This window comes from Apis cerana, linkage group LG9, assembly GCF_029169275.1.
Source record: "Apis cerana isolate GH-2021 linkage group LG9, AcerK_1.0, whole genome shotgun sequence".
NCBI classification, from domain to species: domain Eukaryota; kingdom Metazoa; phylum Arthropoda; class Insecta; order Hymenoptera; family Apidae; genus Apis; species Apis cerana.
The window spans coordinates 11,321,007-11,346,018 of NC_083860.1; the positions used below are offsets into that span (position 1 = coordinate 11,321,007).

Sequence of the window (25,012 nt, forward strand, 5' to 3'; positions counted from 1 at the left end):
TGTCAGAGGATACTCCGAGTTTCGCCGTTGAAAGTAAAATCTCGAATACTTCCGCTACGCGGAGCAATATCGCGCCTCGTATTCGAAACTCGTGAAAAGCGACGAGTTAACAACTCGTCCCGCGTTGCAAAGAACGCGGATGTTCTCCGTTTGATTTCTATTTCTACCGAATTTTTGTAGAAAATTTTCAAAGCAAATTAGAGGATACTTTCGCCGTTGAAAGTAAAAATTCGTATATTTTCGCACTTGAGATTCGAAATTCGTAAAAAATTCGTGAATGTTGAAGGATTTTCTTCGAATTCTTGTAGAGAATTTTCGAATAGAATTAGAGGATATTTTAACTTTCGATATTTGAAAGTAAAAATTCATGAAAAACAACTCGTCCCTCATTTTAAAGATCCGAATGAAACAAATTAGAGGATATTTTAACTTTGAAAGTAAAAATTTGAATATTTTCGCTACAATCGCGCTCTAGGTATACATTTTAGAACGCGATTCGAAATTCGTGAAAAACGAATTGGTCCTGCGTTGTAAAGATCCGAAATGTTGAAAGATTTTGTTCGAATTTTTGCAGAAAATTTCCAAAAAAAGTAGAGGATATTTTAACTTTCGATATTTGAAAGTAAAACTTCGTGAAAAACGACTCGTCCCCCGTTTTAAAGATCCGAACGCGAATGTTTCGTTGAAAGATTTTCGAAGAGAACTCGGGAGTTTGCAACAATATATACGCGTCTTAATCGTAGCACCTAAGATCTAACAAAGTCGGATGATTCGAAACTCGTGAACAAACGTGCACGGTTTAGTGCCGTCGTGGTGGCACGCGTGGAAACATCCGAATGGCTGCTCTCCGTTTGATTTCCGGGGCGAGGAGAGACGAGAACCGCGTCAATTACCGGCGTCTCTCCGCGCGATATTTCACGCGGGGGTGGGTCGACGACGATTTCGAGGATCGGTTGGAAACGGTTGCAGAAGCCGTGCTGCAGTCGACGCGACAACGTTGCCGGAACAACGAAACTGTTGTTTGCCCGTCTAGAACACACCCGGTAGACCGCCTCGGCTCTAACTGTTGCTCTCCACCACCCAACTGTGTTTAACGTTTCTCCTGTTCTCGCGTGTTCGTGATAATTTGACGCGGCCCTCCCCTCCCGCCTGCCGCTAGATTTAACAGGGACTCGGGGAAGGGGACGCAGGAGGGAAACGAAGGGAGAAAAAGACGAAGGTTGCGGAGGGAACCGTTAGATCTCTCCGTTCTCTCCGTGCGCGCACAATTGGCGTAAGTGGTGTACGTTGTTAGGTCGCGGGCACGTGTCGCGGCGAACAAATAAAACGCTCGCAGCTACCTTCGGACCACGTGTTAACCAGGCTAACCAACATAATCACTCGTTACGAGCGTTTAGCGCGGCCGAGGACCGATTCCCGCCGCTAACCATGGAAATAACTCGCGCGGCAAACACGCGAGCTCTTCTCCCTTCCTTCTTTTCGACGGACCAACGATCCCTCGAATCGCCCTCCTTTCTTTCTTCCCCTCTTCCTCCTCTCCGCCGAGGAGACTCGATTCCGAAACGAGGGCTGGTCTCCTCCATAATTCCGCGTGGGATAATTGTTTTAAACGGGGAAGGAGGGGGATAAAAATGCGCGAAAACGGTGATTACCTTAATTAATACGATCAAATTGAATTTTTAATCGCGATTATACGCGATTTTTATCGGCGAATCGGCGAGAGAATTCTGTAAATACACGGGGAGGCACGATTTTCATTAAGTTATCTCTTGATAATTATGACTCGGACTAATATTTGCGGGGATATTTTCGGGCGAGGTGGGGGAGGGAAACGAGCGAACGGATTAAAAATGCGCGAGACTCTCGTTGACTTAAACGAGGAGAATTTATTTACCGGCCGCCGTTATAAATTGTGTACGCAATTATTTTATCGCATCACGGTTTGCTTTATATTCCGTGCGATAATACGCGATCCCCGAACCTCGAAAAATTCATCGAAATACGCGAATCCTACGAAATTTTAATAATTATCGCTTATTGACAAATAAATATAATAATAATTAATTATAATTATTTCGTCCCGATCGTATCGGCGATCCCATTATGCAAATAACGTTGCTCCAATGTTTGATCCACTTCGTAATCGCTTCTGCGAACGAAAATTTCCCTCCGAGCGTGTATAATATCGTTGACCCGATATATTTCACCCGCTCCTCCTCCGCCCGGTGTGTGCATTATTTCACCAGAGAAAATAAACCGAGCCGTGTATCTTCCGCTCGCGCGTCTCTCGTTATCCCATTGTCCACGTTTGCGGATCCCCTCTCCTCATCGATCGCAGTAATCTTTCGAAACGGTCGAATTAGAAACCACGTCTCCGAATCTTCCAACGCCTCTCTCTCTCTCTCTCTCTCTCGTGCGACGAATGGACAGCGGTCGGCTGGATAGGAAGAGCTCGACTCGCGGCGAAAACGTCGGAGACGAGTGGAGGGAAGGTGCATAACGGAGCGCGTACGCGATGGTACACGCGCGTATGCAGCCGCGTGTATATTCGCATATGGCCGCGGAAGGTCGAGCGTGACGTGGTCTCCACTCCCGGCTGCGCAAATATTGATCGAGGTGTCGCCGTGACGAAAAATTCCACCGAACGGGAATACGATGCGTTGGCCGTAGTCGCGAAAGATGGCGCGGAACCGGGTGGACGCGCCACGCGCCGATTCCACTCTCCTCCTCTCCTTTTTCTTACTCTTCTTCCCCTTTGATTTCACCACTTATGCTGCTTGGACGAACACCGTTTCCCGCTCGTTTGTCACCGAAGATGAAGGCAGAGAGGGTACTCCTTCCCTTTAAATCGAGCATCGATTTATCTAAATTAGGAGGGGGTGGAGGTATTTATCGACGAGCTATGCATAATTTGTACCCGTTCGAATGATTTGAATTTATAATCTCTGCTTGGTCGCGTAAGAAGAAGAAGAAGAAGAAGAAGAAAGAGGGGAGGAGGTGACAAGTTGCTGTTAATCGTTAATTTTCGATTTACACTAGATTGCTAGAATTCGCATTTTCCGTGCGAATTCATCAAAATTTCTTAAATGCAGGAACGGAACGGGAAGAGGGGAGTTTGAAAATTGGGCAGCCAAGTTGGCCGCTCGGTTTCAAAATTGATCGCGGCGGAATAAATTCGCGGGCGAAATGACAAATCTGTCAACACATTCGCCAAACAAAATACGACGATCAAATTGTTCGGCCTATTGGCGATATACGACGTTATTTTATCGAGTTTCAATAGGCGTTCCCTTGAGTACGCTCGAAACACAGAGCCTCGATTTACAACGTATGTACAAACTATTAATTCGGTATCGCCTCGCCTGTCGATGAATATCGATACAAAGTTGTTCCGATATTCGACAACCCGGCTGTCGAATTATGACGGGAACGAGTCCCGCCGGTTCTTTGCAAATTTTCGAGAAGGGGGAAAAAAGAAAAAGGAAGAAAAGAAAAGTGGTGTTCCATCGGTTTAATTATATCCAGGCTCTTAGCGTATATCAAATTCACACAAAGGCGTGGGTCGAGGAGGGATCGATCGATCTTCCGGAAGGCTGCGAGTATCGATAAACAGATAATTGGCCGAGACGTAATATTCCGCGATGGCGTGTAATCCGATACAAGTGGAGGTATAACGTCAAACAGGAAGGAACGGTGGAACGGCGAATTGAATTGACAATGGCCGCCCGGGATTCAATTCGGTCCTCCGACTCCTTTACGAAAATGAAACGGAGATTAAATGCCTTCGCCCCCGATGCCGCGCGTCCAGACACCTGCAACTGCGCGATAATTCAACGACCGCGAGAGTTTGAATCCGATAGAACTCCGTCTCGCCGACTTTTTCTATCTAATCGATCGAGGAAGGGGATCCGGATCCCCGTTTCGAGAGCCTCGTGTAATCGAGTGCCTCGCCTATTGTTTCGTCGCCTCGCAAATCCCCTTTCTAGGAGGCGGCGGAACAGGTGGCAAGCGGCCCAGCGTGGGGTAGCGCCGTCAAACCACCCCCTCGTGGTAAACTTTGTACGCAACGCACGAGACACCACGGGGCCACAGCTGGGCGCCGTGCCCTCCTCTCCGCTCGAGGGGTCGATTCGTTTGTCCCAACCCCTTTCCTTCGCTATTTCCTTCGCCCCTTTCCGCTCCACAGAGGGACGGAGAGAAGCGGATTCTTGGTTGGGAGTAAGCTCTCCGTTCTCGAAAGCTCGTAGTCTCGCAGCGGTTGAGGATCGGTGATGCAATTGACGACCGGTGAAAACGGTGCAAGTCGAGGAAAGGAGAAGAATATTTCGAACAGAAGCGGGCGGGCATTGTCGTTGTGTACACGTTGCGTATATTTGCCTCTCGCTTAAGAGCACAGTTTCCCTGTTGATTCAAAATATGAATCGCGGTGGAGGGGGGGTCGACCATCGGCCGACGATTAGGAATAATAAAGATCGCGTTATATTATTCCCCCCTCCCCTCCCCAATTGTAACCACGCGACGATTTATGGCCGCAAATATTCTTTTAATATTTAAAGAATCCTCCTCCCGTATAACCGTTTTCGTGCAAATACTCCGGCCATAGTGTAAATATGTACAAAATATACATCGGCGGAATGTATAAATACGAGGACTTTTATACACTTTCAGGGATAAAATATTTGCAGGAATCGATCATTCGCTTCTCCAATTTCACTTTCCTCGCCTTTTCTCGGGGAGCGTTCGAGTGTCGTAAGATCGCCGCGAAACGGTAAAACGGGTTGGGAGAGGGGGGGGGAGGGATATAAAACGCGAATAAATGCAGAGTTACGGTTCGACGTTGCGTAAATCGATTAAAAGGTAATAACGAGTGGAGGGATTGTATCGGAAGGGAGAGACTTGTACTTTTTCCTTTCGAATTCGAGTTGGACGGGCAAACGATGGACGTGGAACGAAGCAACGAATCCTCGTGGTATAACGGCTCGTTAATCGCATTAGCGCGACATCGCCGATAAATCAGACAATTAGCGGCCATAAGCGCATCGTAAATCGGAATTATCAGAATCGGCTAATGCATTTTGATGCTGTCTGTTTGCTTGGTAACGCGCTGCGGCGGGCCGGCATATATGTTTACCAGTCTTACGATCGCTGGAACCATCACCTGTTTGTTCTGTCAACCGGGGAGAGCTCCAACCGTTCGTCCCGCCCTCGTCATAATCGACCCCCTCGTCGAGTAAAATTCCGTCTTTTCCCTCGAACAAGAAAAAGAACCGCGCGTTTCCTCTTCTTCCTCTTCGTATTCCTATTAAGTAGGACAGGAAAGTAAAAGAACGCTCTTTCTTATTCTCTCTTTCCATTTTCTTATCCTCTTCTTCCTTTCGACTCGTATGTTCGCGTTAGATTCGACGGAGGGGAAAATTAGGAATTGAATCGTGGATTGGAGAAAAGGAAACGCATAGGAAATTAAAACGCTTTCTCGTCCTCCTCTTCCTTTCGACGGAGAGAGGGAAACGTTTGGGAAATTTTGGGGTTTCTTGCGGAGGGGAGAAGAGGCGCGTGTAGGCGCTGTGGAGAAGGAAGAGGAGCGGAGCGCATGGGAAATTGACGCAACGCAGGGGATGCGCGTCCCATCGCTTCGGGGAATTGGTCGGACGTCGATGGACTTAGAAGTATCATCGAGAGGTAGTTTACATCGGCTAGTACCAGCGTCGCGATTAACTTCTCCGACGCTCCAAGGCGAATCGCTTTTTAAATAGACGGCCGGCCCGATCGTGGGAAACCGTGCCAGCCATCGTGCGGAGAGCAGCGGAGAGAGAGAGAGAGAGAGTCTCGAGGAGAGGCGGTTTTCTCTGCCGAGAAATCACCGGCACGTGACACCTCGTTTCGAAAGAGACGAAAGGAGAGGATCTTTTCTACCTTTCCTCTTCTCCTTCTTCCTCTCCTCCTTCCTCTTCCCCTCTTCTTTCCTTTTTACCTTCACAGCCGTATCAATCGCAGCTTTCGATACCTCCTCTCTGCGTGAAAGCTGTCGCGCGTTTTCTAATTGACTTTCGACTTTCAACCGTTCACTTGCAATTCCAACTCCTAATCGAGATTTCTAACTTTCGATCGGTCATCTCTCTCTCTCTCTCTCTCCCGTGTTCTCCAGCTCTCGTCCCACTTCCATCTCCTCTCGCGTCCATCGTGAAAGGAACCGAAAGGACTAAAGGTCGCGGCGCAGGTCGAAGCTTCTTCTCCGTTCGGTTCTCACAGCACCCGATTTTCCACGTGGTCCACGTACGCGTGCGAGCGAGCAGGAGGAGAGAAAGAAAGCAGAGGGGGGCAGGTTTTACCCCGTTGCTTGAATATCATCCAGCCTGGCGATAGCCCGAATGTTTTGACAGGGGGTGGTCGGTCGCGTGGCGCAAAAACATCGCCTCCGCTCCTTTATCGGCGCCGATATTAACCGGCCGCCACGTGACCCTCCCCCCTCCCATTGTTCGCATTGTTGCGGCTCGAGAGAGCAATGATACGGGCCATTGTTCGCCCGTGATTTTATTTCTCCACTCGCGATAATCTAATTGAAATTAATTCCCTCCTCGCGATGTCGAGGGTTTCGATGAGAGGAGAGGGAAGAAAGAAAGGAGAAGAGGGGGCGAGGAAGGATATTCGGAGGAACGTCGAATATCTTTTCTTTCTTTTTTAATCGAAGAGAGAGAGAGAGAGATGAAAAAGAAAGTAACGACGACGATTATTCGAAGATAACCGGTGATATATTGTTCGAATTATCATTCTTCAAATATTTTACTTAAATAATACTCGAGGCTGCAAATTACACGCTATACATATTTTTCTTTCTCTCCTCTCGAGCTTCTCAACCGATAACCATATTTTTATCGATCGATCGATTAAAGATATCGGTCGAAGAATTCTCTCGCGATCGAAAATCCCTCTCCTATTAAATTTACATCCTCCCCTTTATTATTGTATAACAAACTCTCCATCCATCTAATCCCCATCGTTTCTTTCTCCTCCATTCCTCCCTTCGTTCTTTCGTTCGAGAACGAAAAAGGAGGAAAATAGAGAGGAGGAGGAGAAGAAACACGCGTCGCGATTTATTATCGGACATCCACCGATCCGATTGATAAGAACGCGCGAGGCGCCTGAAATGAAAAACACCCGATTTTTGCGTCTGCCGATTTCCCACGCGCAAAGTTCCTTGCCTTCGTCTTCCTCGCGATTTTTCCCTCGTTCGAAAAATATCGATCGGATCGAAACTCGAAGGCGAAGGAAGAGGGGAGAGAAAGCGGAAGGAGAAGCGGAAAAGGTGGAGGAGGGAAGTTGACCAGGCGGAAGTTCGTTAATAATTCGGCCCCCGCGCGCTCTCCTCCCGGCCGAGTCTTTTCGAAGCGGGGGCCGAGAGGGGGGAGGCGAAAGGGGCCGTGGAAGCTCAGGCTACGGGCTGTGCAGGCTCAGGCTCAGGCTCGGAACTCGGCTGGTTCTTGACGAAAGCTAGACCGAGCGCGGGAGAGGGGGGATAGTTGGAGCGCATGCCACGGGGGTTGAAGTCTGTTTGCTCATGAAATATGCAGGCATGCGCCCTCCATAACTGCTCGAAAGCACTGAAACTTGCGTGCAGCTCGGCCGGGCCACGGGATTTTCTGTCCCTTCCAACGTTTACCAAAGCGCGCCGTTTACGCCGATGGGAAGAACACGCGTTCTTATCGACTCCGGGCATCGACTCGTATCGTAATATATATATATATTTCTCATTTTCCCATTTACTCGTTTCTTTCTTTCTTCCACGCCTCGATTATTTACCTTCCTCGAAAAAGAAAGATCACCGCGCGATCCCCGAGGAAAAAGGAAAAGTGAAAGGTAATGATCGTGGAAGAAAGAGGAGAGGAGGAGAGGAGAAAAAGGAAAACAGGCATCGGCGGGTTTCCTCGGCGCGGGTTCGGCTCGTGCCGATCGAATCAGTCGCGAATCGTTGGACATATGGTGAGAGAGCGTGCAGCTTGCGTGGGCGTAGCGTGTCAAGCGTTTTTACGAGCCGCACGAAAGCTCGTCACGTCGAGCTCAGCGTGTGTATCCGGCCAGTCACGGCCGGATTATTTAACCCCGGGGAGAGCATATGTCGCCACCCCCTCCCCTCCCCCTAACCGCCTCCTTTTATCGCAATTAACCCCCGGCCAAATCAAGCCGTCGATAACGATCGCGTATAAAAACCCGCACTTTTATTCGCCCGCATTTCTCCCATTCCTCGCACGACAGGTTGTGCCAGGTTTCTCGACTCGAGTCTCTCGACGCGTTCTCTTTCTTTCTTTTTTTTTTCCAACAAAATCCTATAAGCCTAAGGGACGAAGAAAGGTTTGGAAAGATTGGACGATTCGTGATGAATCTGTGAGTGGAGAGAGAGAGAGAGAGGGGGGGAGGGGAGAGGGAAAGAGTGGTGTTTTAAGAGGAATGTGTGTACGAGTGTGTTGCAGGGCGAAACAACCGGGAGGGTTGACACTGAGACTGAAAAAGTCAGCGTCGGGCAAACTGCTGCTTCCCCTTTTTTGCTCTCGCCTTCTTCTTCCACTCCCCCCTTCGCAGGACGTTGCGATCTTAAACAAGGACTCCGTCCAATTTCCTCCCGCGAGAATATAATTCGAAATCGATCGATCGAAAATTGTTGGATAAGCGTAAACGTACGGTGAACGATGTGTCGGGCAACGATTATCGATTAGGCTTTATCATGGAACAGCGCTAATAGTACTCGATGTCGATGTAATTCTCCATGATTCGTCCAAAAGAAGAAATGGAAGTACATACACGTTTGCATCGAGTGAAAAATTTAATTTCCTTTCATCTTTCCCTCCCCGTGAAACGGTGTTCGAAAACGGCGATTTAACGAGATAAAATTATGTTCTATTTCTAATTCGTACAGCGGACTTTTGACTTGAATGGCACGCAGAAAATTCGGATTCGATTCGAACCGATGGGTTGGCCGATCGGACACGGCCTTTGTCGCCCACGGATGAACGATCGGACTGATCTTCTTCGGTGCGGTGCGTCGTAAAAAATTCATTACTTGGCCGGAAAATCGATCGTAAACCCGTGTAATTGCCTGCCCTCTGGATCTCGTGAACTTTGCCTCGTGGCTCCGCTTCGTTCGCGATGGAAAACGCGAAAGAAATCGCCGATTATCCCCATCGATACCTCCTCCGCGATTACCCGCTTCATTTCTCTCTTCTTCCTTCTTCTATTTCGACCCCTGCCCGCCCAAATTCCAGAAACTTGGAGAAGCATTAAAATATTTGCTAATAACACCGCGAATATAGCGGAGGGATGGGTAATACCGTGAAAATCCGATTTGTTTGTACGATTTAAATTTGTTTGTTTACACTCTCCCCCTCCCCCTCCTTTGTTTATTTACTATCCCAGTTTGTTTGTTTGTATTTCCAATTTGTTTATTTACATTCCATATATATATATATATATGTGTGTATGTATGCACGTATGTATATTATTAGATAAAGAGAGCGTACTTATCGCGCAGATTAGACGAGAGACAGAGGCGAAATGTTCCGATGGTGGAAAAATCGGAAGGAAACGTGATCTTTTCGGAGACGAGACGGCAACGCGCGGCACGATCGTTCGCACGAACGGTCGAAGAGCAAGGATACAGAAGAGGGATACATAGAGGAGAGATGGGCTCTGAACGAAGCTCATCCTTCACGGAGAAGATTTAATTACGGGGCCATTCAACGCCTCGTAAAAGCCGACTTTCTAGAAACCGAACGTTCCACACCGGCCCCCCTTCCCCTTAAAAATCTTACTCGTACCACTTACCGCGGATCTCGAATCTCGAGTCGTTTCTTCGAAAACCGACGATCCTCCGTATCGATTCTTCGAAAGGAGAAAAAGAATCGGCGATCGAATTATATTTCCTTCTCTCCTTTCGTTCATCTTCCTTCCTTCCTTCCTTCCTTCCTTTCTCTCTTTCTCATCTCGTTTCGACACATCGTTTCCAATAACGGATATAAATAAAATTTCAAGACCAGTTCTAATTTGACGGCCTCGTATAGTCCGCGATTCTTCTCGCGGAGGGAACGACCGGGTGGCACAAATCGCGGAACACATTGCAAAATTAACAATTTGTCCCGCATCGGTACATTCGAAACAGTATGCATCCTCGATGCCGACAAAGGCGAATCATCGATCGAATCTTTTTCGTTGTTCCCGCGCGATTTTTATTGACCCCTCGTAATCGAGACGAGGAGAGAGAGAGAGAGAGAGGAGAGAGAGAGAGGCTAGTAGACATCGGCCGAGTACGCTTTCTCACGTCCGTATTTTTCATCCTCCTCCTCCTCGAGAAGAGGTGGAGAAACACGCTTGTTGACTCTTTTGGTTCGCGCGAGACGATAAGACGTGCGCGTCTTAACGAGCAGATAACTATTTTCCCGGAAAAATTGCATGGCACCGCCGGGCCCGTCTCATACCTCGATGATTCATCAACATCTCCAACACCTTCCTTCAACGACGCAACGAATCGTCCGGGTTTCTTCTTCGCAATGCCCATGATCGTTTCGATCGGTCGTGCGCCAAATGATCAGAGATCGATCGGAGAGGATTATCGTCTGGAAAAAGGGACGAGACGCGGGTATAATAGGAGAATTAAGAAAGCGGATCGAGCCGATTCTCCGGAGATAATGACAGGTGGGTGGGTGGGGAGCGAGGGAGGGGGGCGCGTTCATTTAAGAATTTGCCTCGTTAGTCGGATCATGTCCACCTCGTTGGCCCTGGGCGCCCAGGTTGATACAATTAATTAAGCAGTCCGTCGCCGGATGTTGCAGCCTTTGCCTGATCTGATTAGAAGCGACGGGGAAACCGATTCTCTCTCCCTCTCTCTCTCTATATATATACATTTGCCTATCTCTTTCTCGCTTCCGCTCGGAGGGACGTCGTTTCTTCCGGATATCGGTGCCCATTAACGTCGCGATTATACTCGACTGATGGGAGGACCGGTTTCTTTTTAATTCGTACTCGATTCGCCGGAGCGAGGGATTAAAGGGATTTGACAAAACGTATCCGATTGAAAATAGAATTATCGGGCAGAGACGAGGCTCGAAATTCGACTCTTTTTTTTTTTTTAGCGAATTCTTTAGTACCTCGGCCACTTGTTTTAGATAACGATTAAGCGAGCGGAGTGACTTTTGACACGTCGAAGCGTGTAAATGATGTAAGTGCAGGAGAACGGAGATTCGTAGGATAAATAAAAAAAAAAAATACGCTAATTTGTTTAGCCAATTATCGCAACTTTAGTTCCTCCTAAGAGGTAAGATAAATTATAGCACGCTGTTACGCCGTTTAACGTTTAATTTGGCGTGAAATTTATATATACCTTTTCCTGTAGAGAGAAAAAAGGAGAGGAGGAGGAGGAGGAAGAAGGAAAAGAAGATTGTTCCTCCTGGAGTTTTTATTTTTACACGGTGATCGATAGAGCGGAAATCGGGTATCATAATCGCGGCGGACACCACCCCGTTGGAAGGATCGGTGGAGTAGGAATCGATCGCGATAGGAAATGGTCGGAGGCGCGGACGATTATGTCGGGGCAAAAAGTATATACTTTATCAGGTGTGTAAACAGTGGCGTAGCTCGACAGAAAATTATGGCGGACCGGTGCGCTCGCCGCTTCGGCTCCGGCCTTAAACAGAGTTGTAAATTAATGCAGCAACCATGAGCGAACGAGCGCCCCGTTGCCCCGTCGCTATTAATCACCACCAACTTAATTACAGTCACGCGCTCCCGCCTCATTGTCCCACCCGTCCTCGAAAAACGCGACGCGTCTCGTCAAATCGCACGTTCAAATCCTCCTCCTCCTCCTCCGTTTCTCGCGCGATCAACCATCGATCGATACTTTTTACTTCCCTTCCATCCCGAATCGAATGGAATTAACATTTTTAAGCGTTTAATGTCCGATCGATACTTTTCTTCGATTCTGCCCCCTCCTTTCGAACGATGGAGCACGAATTCGTTCACGACGATATCTTTCTTCCATTCGATTGAAAGAAAGAAAAAATGGGATTTCAGGCGTCGCCAATTTTTAAATTACGCGTCAAATTGCGCGCAATATCCGATCCGCTCGAAGACGTCTCCGTTTCGAAGAATGAGATTATTTTTAGTTTCGTTTAATCTCCCGATAGATGAATTGGAAGTTTTTTCTCCACCTGGAACATTATCAACTACGACATATTCTTTCATATTTACGCCGATCTTCGTTTCCTCGTCTGTTGAAATGTTCGTTTTTTACCTCTCTCTTATATATATATAAGTATGTATATTTTTCTCTTCACAAAAGTCGCACGAACGTTTCTTCTCTTAGTCGTGTATCTTATCGTGGATGGAACGTAGTCAAGCGTTATCAGCCAATGTATTTATGGGGTGGGATATGCGTAGCTGAAAAGATTGGATAGATATCGTCAGTAAGGCTGGTACGTTTAGAGAAACGAGTGCGTGTTTGTACGTGGGATAAGTAGAATTTTATTACTTTTTCTTCGTCGATGAACAGATTATTCAGCTAGAATCCGCCGCGCGGATTCGTTGGCCATCGTTCCCATTCAACGATTTCGTACAGGAAGGAGAATAAAAATCTATGTAAATATTTTATTGGCGTTAAGTCGATCGAAAAACCTACGACGACGAAAAGAAAAATATCTAACACCGTCTCGTTTATATCTCTTCCCTATCTAGAAATCTGACAAAATGGAAATTACAATGTCTCTTAAATTAATCATTTTCAACGGTAAATAATCTTAATAATACCGTTTCGCAAAGATAAGAGAATTCGTGAACAGCGAGAGAATAAACTGCTCGCGAGGCGGAACAAAAACGCGAATGCAAAGAAATCGCCCGTCCATTTACGACCGATCCTCTACCTTTACTCGAGAAATTCATGGCCGATCCATCGATCACGCGTTCGCCGCATCGAGAAAGACACGCGGTTTGCACAAGTGTTCCGCGTCACGTTAATTGTCCTCCTCCTCCTCCTCCTCCTCCTCCCTCTCGGCCCAGGAACGGATGTTAATAAATTTCGTATTCTCGCCGCTTGAACGAGCATCCACGTCCCCCTTTAAAATGCTGATCGCAAATGCTCTCTAATTAAAGTTAATCTCGAATTACTTACCGGCCAAGATCGTTGCCAACTCGACACATAATCGAAATCGTGTCTCGTTAAACGTCGCTTCGCTTCGTAATTGCGTGAATTGGGTGATCCCCCTTCGAGTCGAAAGGAACAAAGAAAACAAAATTCTTTCTTCCCTCTCCCCCTTCTCCGCGCGCCTCTTCTAAACAGGCCTTCGAGTATTTGCCAAGGGAAGGGAAAACCGAGTGGCAGAGGAGGAGGAGGAGGAGGAGGAATTGGTGGAAAGAAAGAATTTGGTTGAAATCACGTTTCCGGAACGGCGGCTAGAAACGCGTTCCACGATTTCCGAATGTTTCCTCGGAAATTCTCGCCTCGCTTCCTGGATTCGACACGGTCCCGCTCGTTTGTACATATCGTCGCGCCTCCCTTTGTCCGTCCATTGGGTCGGGGGTGGCGGATTTGCACGCGCCCCCGCGATTCACGCTCTCCTCTCGCCCCGCTCACCCAAGCTCCCTTTACATCTCCCCCTCCCCTATTTCGTTTTCCGGATTTTCACAATTTTTCCCGATCCAACCCGATCCTATCGCCTTCCTCCTCGTCCTATCTTTTCTTTCTCTCCATTTTCCCTCCATCCTTTCCGTCCGTCAACGCAGTCCGTCGACTCCACTCGTCCGTTGTAATTTATCGGAACGTGGATGGGATAAAAATGTTTTGGGCGAGTGAATCGCGAGTCGTGCAACCGATCGAAAGGAAATGGAAAGGAGTGAAAGGAAAAACCCCCCCTTTGTCCCGAGTTCAGCCAAATATTATCGTTCTCATCGATCTGAAAACGATTGCAGCTCTTCGCAACTGGCAGTCACGTAAGAGCGTTATTATCGCAATGTAATGTAGGTCGGACGCAAACAGACCGCTTTTTTCCCTTTTTTCTTCTTTCCTCCCCTTCCAGCCCCCTCCCTCCCCTCTCCACCGATTAATTATCGATGAAAACTATCTCGCGACGATTAGCCGCGAGTAAGATGATGTACTCTTTTTTATCTGAAGGGGGTCGAGGACCCATTATCGGCCGCCGTGCCTGCGTGTAAATACCGCGTTTCGCGAGTTTTTCGATCGCCAATTCTATCCACCCAACCGATCGTCAATTCGTCCCGGGGATATTCTCCTCGAATATTTCTCCAAGAGCTCGATAATTTAAGGAAAACAGGGAGGAATTCACAAGAGAATTTCGTTCGCTGGCCGAAAACGGGCGAGAAGAAGAAGGAAGAGAAAAATTGAAAAACGACGATAGACGAGGTAGGCAGGTGGATTTGTCCGACTACGCGCGAGAATCGAACACGCACACGTATTACACGCGCGCACGCTTCTGTTTGCTTGTCGTTAGCGCGAACATACTTTTCGGCGTAACGTTGCAGAGAGACGGGCGCGTCGAAACGATAGATCGATAAGTGTTTCGTTAAATTCGGGACGGATTACGGATTCGGGGGGACAGAGAGGGAATTGGAACCGTTTATTAAACCGCGTATCGCGTGTCAAGAATATAACACTCGGCGTAATATAAACGACGGATCAAATATTATTCAAAATAATATATATCCGATTCCCCGTAATAGGCCAAGAACTCGAAATAAATTCCGTCGTACACCGACACCGTAAATCGATAACCGATAAACGTGATCCTCACTGCTCGCTTAACTACTCATTTTTTTCCACCGATTCGTAAGCCGATCGATCTCGCGATCAGAGAGCTTCGAACTCGCGATCCTGTTCCAGCGATATTTTACTTGAAAAGGTGGGGAGAGGGACACGCGCGTAAACAGGACGCCGTAGGAGCGAACTGAAATAAAAGAACGGAGGGGAGGGGAGGTGGGGAGAGTGGCCGGTTTTTAGGGTTAATAAGCGAGCAATGGGAGTGAGGGGCGAGGGAGAGGGGAGGGGAGGGCGTCGCTAATTAGTCGCGCAACGGGTCGCGCAAAATTTGCCAGAGAAATCTGAATGAACGTGCCTTGAATCGTGCTACGCGGTTAATACAAATGTGTATTACCGAGCAAATAAATAAATATTTGGTCATGAGCGGAGCAACTCAAATATGTTCAAGCAATGTCAGCAGCATCTCTGTCGACGCTCTCTTTCTCCCTCTCTTTTCTCCTCCTCCTCCTCCTCTTCCTCTTCCTCCAACGCCGCGTCGTGCACGTGTGCGTGTGTGGATACGTACGCGCACGCATCGCGTACGAAGCGGAACGGACGGGAGAAAAGAGAAAAGGAAACGCAGCCACGCACGAAACAAAGGGTGTTAGTCGCCTCGCTCGACGACAGCGACGATTTCGATTCTCTCCGACTTTTCTCTCTCGCCGCTCGTTTTTTCGCGATATTTCCGTTTCCCTCCGATATACACTCGATTCGCAATTTAACGATCGATTTAATTTATTACGCTCACTGTGCAACGATTCCAGTTTGACGGATGCGTTCTCGAGGCGAGAATCGAGAGGAGAAATTATAATTATCGTCCAATTCTTTTTCGCTCGCCGTGTCCTCTCCCACTGTTTGCGCGTTCCTACGTGTACGTCTGCCATTATACACCGTCGTTATACGCGTGCAGAGCACGCACGCAGCACACACGTGTACGCACAACGCACACACAACACACGGAGAGGAGAAGCGAAGTACGCGTATCCGTATCCACGTAGGACGGCAGGCGATAGCGTTCGGGTACAATATGTACTCAGTCTACCCCACGGTTGACTCTTGGTATTTGATTCTTGAATCATTTTGTGTACGAGAGGAGTGGTTAATCGTAGGTTAAATATTTTGGCCGCTCGGTGCGCGCCCTGACGACGTCGTCCAACGCCACCTAGTCCAACGGACGCCAACGAATTTCGACTCCGTCCCCCCCCACTCTCCTCTCCACTGAGTTCAAAATTCGCACTTCCAACGTTATTACACGCGGAGTTGGACGGATAATGCAACCGTTCGATCGATCGATTATTTTCTTTCGCCCTCTTCCTTCGTTCTTGTTCCCGACGTTTGATCGAGGAATACGCGAGAGTTTCCTTCTCTCGACCGGTGTAATTTTGAAATCAGTTTGAAATTACATCCACGCGATTGGTAATGGGTACACAACAGGATGTTTAAAGATTGTATTTTTTCAAGGGTGTTTGACGCGTTATTATTGATAAATAATAGCGATCCTACTGTTTTCCCAACTTTAATATTTTACTTATAGAACTTTAATATTTGTTATATTTCTTTGATAAATATTTGATCGAGAATTATAAGGTTATATTCTTTTTCCTTCTCGTGTGTAATTTTAAAATTATTTCGCAATTGGCAAAAGAGGTTTGATCTTCTTGAGTATCGAGCAACGGAGGTGGGAGGTATTCGGCGGTGTTCAGGATTATTCTCGGATTGTTTCTTCCTTCAAACACGGATGTCAATACTCGTTCCTTATTGACACTTCAAACTCGAATCTTAAACGTTTAAATATTTAATCGTACACTTAATATGTTATAATATTTGTCGTGCATTTAATCGCGAGTCTCTCTTTTCCTTCGTAAAATTATATATATATCTCGGCTCCGCCTGTTTTTCTCATTAAATATTTATTTACCGAACATTAACCATACACGGTTCACAATTATTAAAATCGAGATGATTAAAATGGCGATCTGGAAAAACCGTGTCTCCTTGGGTTGCCCAAGAAAAAATTTACTTACCGTGGAAAAGATAGGGACGAGAAAAAAAGAAACGAGAAATCTTGGCTTTGTTTGCAACAACCAAAGTTATCGTCGAAACACAATTTTGCTATAATTAATCTTCGATATCTCGCTTCGAGATTACGCCATTTCGTTTTTAAACAGATATGTAAAACATACAAATGTACGAAACACTTTATCTCCTTAGGTAAAGAACGATTATGCAGGGACTTGTATCTAATCGCGTTGCTGTTTGTTAAAAACGGAAGGTCATCCTTTAAATAAAGATACTCGTTGTTTTATACTCCCTGCTTCGATCGCGCTCTTTGAACGTCAACGTCAAGCTTCGTCGGAGTGATTAGGGGGGAGGGGGGGAAATTTAATCACCCCAACTTGCGAGTAAAACTCACTTCGATTTAATTTGTCGTTCGAAAATAATTACGGTGAACGCGAAAAGAGGATTCCAGCGTTTCTGCTTCACAATATATCTTGTTCCCAAATTTTCCTCCCTCCTTCGTTCTACGTACATTTCCATCGGGGGGATTTTATCCGTTAATCGTTACACGAAAAATAAACAGTAGAGAGGCGAAAAATGAAGATGTATCGTATGATATTTATTCGTGTACCACTTTTTCCACCAAATCGTTCCCTCGACTGATGGATTTCGAGCAAGGGTTGCACGACTCGCGATCGGGATTCTCCTGATTCCAGAGCATATTTAGAGAGGCCTCCGCTCTATTTGTTGGCTTTAAAAACATCCCCCCCTCCCCTCTGCCGCGGTAAGCCGCATTATTTCGCCCCTTGAATGTCGGGGCATTGGGAAAATATCGATACACGCCTTCTTGTACTGCCTCCCCTCGTCGCCACGCATCTATCGAGTCCTCCTCCGATCGATCCTTTCGCCACGATTCCGCGAAAAATTCGAAGCGGTCGAAAATCGAGGTTCCCTCCAAGTTTCTCGTCTCCTCTCGTCTCGTAAAATGGCGGCGTGTCCTCCATGTCGGTCCGCTCGATCGGCAAACGAGTCCTGTCCCGAGGGAGAGAAAGAAGCGATAGAGGGTGGCGGTGATAACCGAACCGAAGGGGGAGGACTCGAGTGGACGAGAAACGAGGATCGAGGAGAAGGCGGAAAAAAAGAAGAGGAGGAGGAGAGAGAGGAAAAGAGAAAAAAAAGAAAAAGGGAACCACCTACGGAGAGTCCGACAAAGAGCTCGGCCACTTGTCCATCTCGTGGATCTACGCAAATAGACGCCCACCGAGTCGGCTTTTAACGTTCCCCCCGTGTCTCGTCGTCTCTCCTCTCCTCTCCGCTCTTCCTCTCCGATCCTCTTCGTGTCCCCGACACACCTGCCTTGGCCTCCTTTCCACCGCGTTTCGCCGCGTCTCTCTATCGTGCGACGATACCTCTAACGAGACGCGTGGGCGTTGAGAACGACGGGCAAAAATAAGAACGGACACGAGGATGGATGGACTCAGACGTTAATGGGATATAATGGGATAAGGACGATTATTAAGCCGCGACGATTTTCTTCGTTTCGTAAATTTTTCGAAGAGAAAAAGAAAGGAGGGCTGCTTCGAGCGAGGGGAGAGAGAGAGAGAGAGGGATTGATTGGTCTGTTTGCGAAGAGCACACGAGCGAATACACGAAGAAGGGAAAGAGAAGGGAACAAGCCGGCGGAACGCAGCGTGCTAATATTGGCGCGGAAATTACGTAAAACAAAGGAAGCGTGCCGGAACTCCGCGCCTCTCGACAAATCGGCCGATCGATCTTCCAAGAGAAAGCGTCCCGTCTCGACCTCGAAAAATCTCGCGATAACTCAACAGCGCCTCCGACAACCCTCGCTTCAACCCACCCATCGATCGGCCAGAGCGAGTCCGTCTCGAAGCGTCGGAGGAGGAGCGGGGTCCGCTTGGTTTCCGTGTGGAAAGCCGAGAAAGGAGAGGAGGAGGAGACGGCGGCCCACTCGACGCGGCGGGGTTTTCGGGGAGTCGGAGGTGGCGGAAGTGGAGGGCCCGGCCGCGAAGAGAACGGGGCCCTTTCGTCGAAATGCCGAGCGTGCCGCTGTTTGCCGAGCCGGGCGAGGCTCTCTCAAACATCGGATCATCGCGGCCCGTTTCCACGCCGTCCCCGCGCGTACGAGTTGTATACCTGAGAGGAAAGGTAGCTCGTGCTTTACCCCAGGGCCGTTTACCGTTTACCTGAAAAAAAAAGCCGCGGCTTTCACTGGAAACCGGAGGAACTTTAAAAGCGCGTCCTCTTACCTTCTCGGCAAACGTTGCTCGAGACGAGGAAGAGGAGGCGTTGCGTCGAATCGAATCGAAGGCCCAACCCCTTTCCTCCGAAATTTCCGAAATTTAAATTAGCTTTTCTTCGTTTCGATATTTTAGAAAGGTGGAACGCGTGTATATGTGTATGGAGGAGAGTGGAGTGGGATCTTTGTCGAAGAGGGACGAGTTGAGTATGGTGGTGTATCGAAGGTGGCTCGAGGTTAATGGAAAACAATGAACGCCTTATTTCTGGCGCAGACGAGCGGACCAAGATGACGGGCGCCAGGTACAAGTCAATTTATCGCTGTGCAAACACGCGCTATCGTCATGCGAACTGGTATCGTCGCGTTTGCGACTATTCCTCTACCGATTCTGGGATGAACTCGCGCCTTCCTCGATCGTTGGCCTCGTTATCTTCCCGCGCGAACCAAAGTCGAGACAACTTTGCCTCCCGATTTCTTTCGTCCTCTTTTCGCTTCCATCCGCGAGAAATGTATTACGGGGGGGAAGGAAGGAAGGAAGGAAGGAAGGAGAACGGGCAACGTAAAAACGTTTCGTCGAACGTAATTGGGATGAAACGAGTCGTTAACTGATAGGAAATAGGAAAGTCGAACGCGCGCAGAAACCAGTTTGGAATATCTAATTTCTTGTGAAATTCCACCTCGCCGTCTTACGTTTCCTTTCATCTTTTTTTCTTCGCGAGTTGCCTCGAATGGCACATGATTCCTTATCACCGACCCGTGTATATAGGCATTTGCTTGGTCGTTGCTATCGTTTCTTGGAATCGCCTCTGCGCTCAAGAAAAATGCGATTCGAGAAATTTGTCTTCCTTCCCTCTTCTGCGCGAGGAAAAAATATTTCTTCCATTTTCGCAGGATTTATATTAAATATTTTTATCGCGAAAACAATTATTCTCTCGAAATGTTCGAACGAATTTCGATTCTCTCGGTTTTTCTCCCTCGAAAAATTCATTTTTTCCCTCTCCTTTTCTCTTCCCTTCCTTTCTTTCTTTCTCTCATTTTCTTTCCATTTAAAATAAAATTGTTTCCAGGCTTTTTACGCGTTTACAGCGCATAGCCCGTAACGTCGAGGCGCTATCAAGCTTTCTAAAATTTATAGCCTGTCTTCTAGCGTGCCGTGTCTTGATAAGATTTATCCTTTGACGCGAGTCTTGCCTCTTTTTTGTGCGTGAAATCCGGCCGATTTCGCAGAAGAACGAGTTATCTCCGAGTCTTTCGAATATTCCGCCGCGCGAGAAAGAGAGCGATTGAAAGGAAAAGGAAAAATCGGCTAATAAATTGAGAGAAAAATGAAACGCGAAATGGACGATAATTGTCGCTATTTTACGAGTTGTAATTTTTATCCCAACGTGTCTTCCGGCTGTTTATATAACGGAAAGAATGCGAGAACAACAACAACAACAACAACAACAACAATAATAATAAATCCGTCACAGGTTTCCCTTTCCAAAAATCTAAAAACCTGGCTGGAAATGAACGGAAGAATCCGTTGCACATCGTGCAGATCCCAGAACATGCACGTCCCTTGATCTACTCTTTGTTTACCTTCTTCGACATCAATCCGCCTCTGATGAACTTTTTTCCCGATGAAACCGTTCCTCTCTTAGATACACCTTCGCTGCGTGCTTGTTATTGCTGCGCTGCAACGTTGCCACGTTCCTACAAATTGAAAATATAGATATTCGACTCGTCCCCTCTCGCTGAACGTCAGGCTGCCACGCGGATCGTTTAAAAGAGCAAGAGATCGAGGAAGAAGAGAAAGAGCCGACTAATAGACCTGTTGGTGCGGGTACGAGCGGGCGCAGATTCGGGGGCGCCACAATGGAGGGGAGGGGATCCAGCTTAAGATCGCGCCGTTTAACGCCGAACCCCTGCGGCGCGACACCCGTCAATAAAACACCCCATGAAACGGCAACTACACGTTAAAGGCCTTCCAACCCTTCGACCCGTCCACTCACGCACCGCTACCCTCCTCGTGCCGCTTAATCGCTTGCGGATATCGATCGGTATCGATCCAGTCAGTTTTTCCAACCAATTTTCATCGTCCTTGATTTTTTCTCCGATTTTTAAACCAAATAACAATAATAATAGTAATAATAATAATATTCGATGAAACGAACGGTTTCGTCGAGCAAACCACTAAATCCCCTTCCGAATATCAACCGCACCCCATTCGCAGGGCAACAAAGGAGAGAGGGGGGAGGGGGCTTATTTTGGAATAGGCGAGCAAAATCGAAGGATTCGCAGGAAGACGCAGTTGTCGGGATGCATACGGTCGAATTTATCGCGGATGAATCGAGGAAAGAAGGGGTGGAAGAAGGGAGATCCCGGGGGATTGGGCGGGGAATTAGCAGGAATATAGCAGCATTTAGTAGAGCGGGCGCACGGAATCCACCGAATAGCCCCTGTTTGTCCAACAACCATATACATACGGGACATTTTCCGCGCGAGCAATGATCTCGTTATTTGTTTCCAGCCATGATAAAGGGTGCCGTCTCTCCCGCTTTCACGAGGCGACCAGCGGCCCGGTGTTCAATCCTTCGATGCCATTTCTGACACAGCCAATTTATCTCCTCGCTCGAAACCGTCCATCTAGAGAAGAAAAAAGAAATGGACACGATATATCTATGGAAGGTTACGAGCAAGCGAATTCGTCTTTCGTTGGATCTTTAAGAAAAGTCGGTGAATTTTTATCGAGAAAATCATCAGCCTAGAAAAAAAAGAAATAGACAGATTTCTCTGATACATTTTGCTGGATCTTCCAAGTAAACTCGATAAATTTTCGTGGAAAAAGTTGGAGGCATTAAGGAAAGAGAGAAAGAAACGCGAGATATCTATTTTTTAAGGAACGTTGCAATACGACTTCTGACCGAGCAAGCTCGAAATCACCTACCTAGAAAAAAAAGAAATAGACACGCTTCGTAATGCGTCTCTTCGTTTTTGTGCGTTGCGAAGGGCAATTTGTTCAATTTTATCTCCTCTTGGACCCTGGGTCCAAGTAAACTCGGTGAATTTTTATCGAAAAAGGAAACGTTGATCTAAAAAAAAAAAGAAATAATAATATACCTTTCTTCGTAACACATTTCTTCGTTTTCGCGCGTTGCGAATGTTGCAATGCGATTTCTGACCAAGCGAATTTGTTCAATTTTATCTCCTCTTTCCTCCTGGACCCAAGATCCAAGTAAACTCGATGAATTTTTATCGAAAAAGCTGGATCTAAAAAAAAAAAAAAAGAAATAGACTATCTATTTTCCGTTTAATCCTTCGTTCAATCGGTCGGCCGCGAAAAAAATACGCCCGATGATTAATCCCCTGGATGGGAAATGGAGAGCGCGAAACGCTTTCGGCGCGGACCCGTGAAAACGGTTTCGGAAAACAGTGGAAACGGGCGGGGATTGGAAGAATCGTCATTGATTAGGAATAATTACCGTTAACGAGCGCGATTAAAAGCCGTGGAGGCCTCCGCTCCGGTTTATTAAATGTAAACAGCCATGTTTTTAACCATCGTCCCCCGTCCGTTTCGTTTCGAATCGGGAATTTCTCCGCCCCGAATAATCACCGGAACTTGCGGATTATTTTAACCCGGCCGGGCCGGCCTGTTTGCTCAGCGCGCATAAATTAACGAAACGCCAAGTAAAATGGGACGATTCCGCGGCCGCAAATTTCGCGCCGACCAATTCTCCCCAGACTCCACCTGCAATGTCGCTAATTACCGAACGCGTTTCCAGGTTTCGGCGTTTCCGTCCGAGTCGATTAACTCCTCTCCTCTTTTTCTCTGCTTTCCAGGGCAACGGTCGGACGCGTTATCGCGCGGCGACGGACGCGTCCACTCGATCCACCCGCGGCCAGTGGAAATCTATTATCCTCGTAAAGTGACCAAGATGTCAGGGACGCTTGATGGATGAGCGGTGATTAATTATACATCCCCTCCCCACGCTCCGGGTTTTCCCGATGGTAAACACTGGACGATCCTTCCTTCCTTCCTTCCACTGCCTCTTCTCAGCCGAGAACGTGGCCGTGCTCGTGCTGGACGACCGTTCCGATTGACGTATTAATTTTCTAAAGTGGATACGCGCGCGGGTGTAACAAACCCCCGACCACGTGCAAACGTGCTTCGATCGATCCTCGTTAATCTCGATAATGGGGATTTTTCGTTTCGTTCTCTCGAAAATTTTCACAGCTTCAAAAGATTTAAGACGAAGGCACGAGCGGGGGGATTTTCGATATCGCGAAGGGGAATGGCGGCGAATGGTGGACAAACAATCGGGTCGGTCGCGGCCGCGACGAGAGAGACGTGCCGGACAGCGCCGAGTGTGGATTTACGAGACAATGATCAAGAGATGAGCGTGGTTCCGCTACAATTACGGAAATGGTTACTCGAGGCAATCAGGTTAACTGGCAAATTGCGATCGATCGTCCCTTAACCGCGCAAGGAACTGCGCAAATAACCTCCAAGATCTCGTTACGTGGCTCTCTTCCTCCTCGTTTCGCGGGGGAAATTTGAAAGTTGAAAAGGTGAATAGTTAGGAGGAAGAGGAGGAAAGGGATTGGAGATTTTCGAAGAATCCGTTGGGCGAGATTCGCAACGCGTTTCATCGACGTGGAAAAAGGAGCGATCGAGACGAGAAGCGGGACGTGCCTGTCCGCGCAGCGCGTGGATTTGCACGAGGACGAGCATGGAGGACGGTCAGCGATCATTACGCCGATGAGCGAATTACCTGTTCGAAAGCGTTCGAAGCAAAAAATGCGCGCAACCTCTGCTCGATTTAGCCGAGAACCCGACCCTTGTCAACGCACTCGTCAAACTCCGCCGCCTGAACCGGTGCATAATTCCCGACACGGCTAATCCACTTTTCTTTTTTTCTGTCCGGGTCCCCTGGAGAGCAGGGTGCCGCGACGAAATCAAAGGCGACCGCACGTGTTCGTTCTCGCGGTTCGTCCACGGATCACGGTGATCACACGCGCCATTATCCTTGACGCGATTAAACCGGTTTGACGATTCGTCGATTGTTTTTAAAGCGGTGCAGGGGGGGGGGCTGGATCCCCGTTTCATCGATCGGCCAGATGATCAAAGGGGCGACGATCAGCGCGGATACAGATTTTGTTTGTACGTCGAAAGCGTATAGAGTCGGCCGTTGTAACGACTTTGTTCCGCGATTCTGCCCGTTTGTCGTATTGGTAAATCCAAACAAGCGCCGCGATGATCGGCTGCGCTCGTCCTTTGCCAGGCCCCCAGCCACCCGATTTTCCACTGCTGATCAGCGGATCGAGCTGCGGCCGCTTCCGCAAATCGAAACGGCGCGCTTTCAACGATCGCGTCGTTCGCAAATATTGCGAAACGCCAGAATTTGCCAACTTTTTCCCCTCCCTTAAGTTTTCCATATATGTGTAACGTATGTAACGACGAATTTAAGCATCGAACGAATCGAAATAAGCTTCTAACGATGATACGCGTGAACACCCTTCGCCATCCCACGGTCACGCCCCTGCGATACGGTTATTGTCCAACTTACCCTTCGCGCTTCGTTCCGGATAAATAGAGGCCAACATTCGAGCATTACGATAACAGGTGCGTACCCTCTGATCGACCCCCTCGGTTTTTCGCCGTTAATGCCGTTTTAACGGAGAGAAGAAGGGAGAATCTCCTCCTCTCGCTGTTTTAATTCGCTCGGCCGACCAAAAACACCTCGCGTTGAACCTGTCAAATTTCCGGAACGAACATTTCGCGAAATATTTTGTGAAAGAAGAAGGGAAGGAGGAAAATAGGTGGCGAGTCGAGTCGGAGAAATACGTCGCATATTGTTGCTCGATTTCGAAAGCGGGGAGGTGCGAAATTGGAAACGTGCCGCCATTAAAACGGCATTAGGCATCGATCGTGGCACACCGCTCGTCGAAAAGGGCTTCCGCCCGCTCATAAACCTCGCTTCATCTCG

The 25,012-nt window shown here is 47.8% G+C and overlaps 1 protein-coding gene and 1 long non-coding RNA gene across 4 annotated transcripts in view; one reads left to right on the forward strand and one right to left on the reverse strand.

Annotated features, from left to right (window-relative positions):
• Window positions 1-1,460: 1,460 nt before the first annotated feature.
• Window positions 1,461-25,012, reverse strand: part of LOC108000525 (silk gland factor 1-like) — a 38,892-nt gene continuing 15,340 nt past the window's right edge. The window contains exons 2-4 of one of the 3 annotated variants that reach the window (XM_062079671.1): window positions 20,625-20,738; window positions 12,275-17,818; window positions 1,461-12,191 (exon numbers count right to left, since the gene is read on the reverse strand). The gene's annotated coding sequence lies outside the window, so the exon portion shown is untranslated. Of the gene's footprint in view, window positions 17,819-20,624; window positions 20,739-25,012 lie in introns of all 3 variants that reach the window. The other 2 variants (XM_062079670.1, XM_062079669.1) reach the window with 2 other exon arrangements.
• On the forward strand, window positions 12,477-23,227 carry LOC133666708 (uncharacterized). Its single transcript, XR_009831202.1, has 2 exons — window positions 12,477-12,618; window positions 21,556-23,227. It is a non-coding gene; the product is annotated as an uncharacterized LOC133666708 (long non-coding RNA).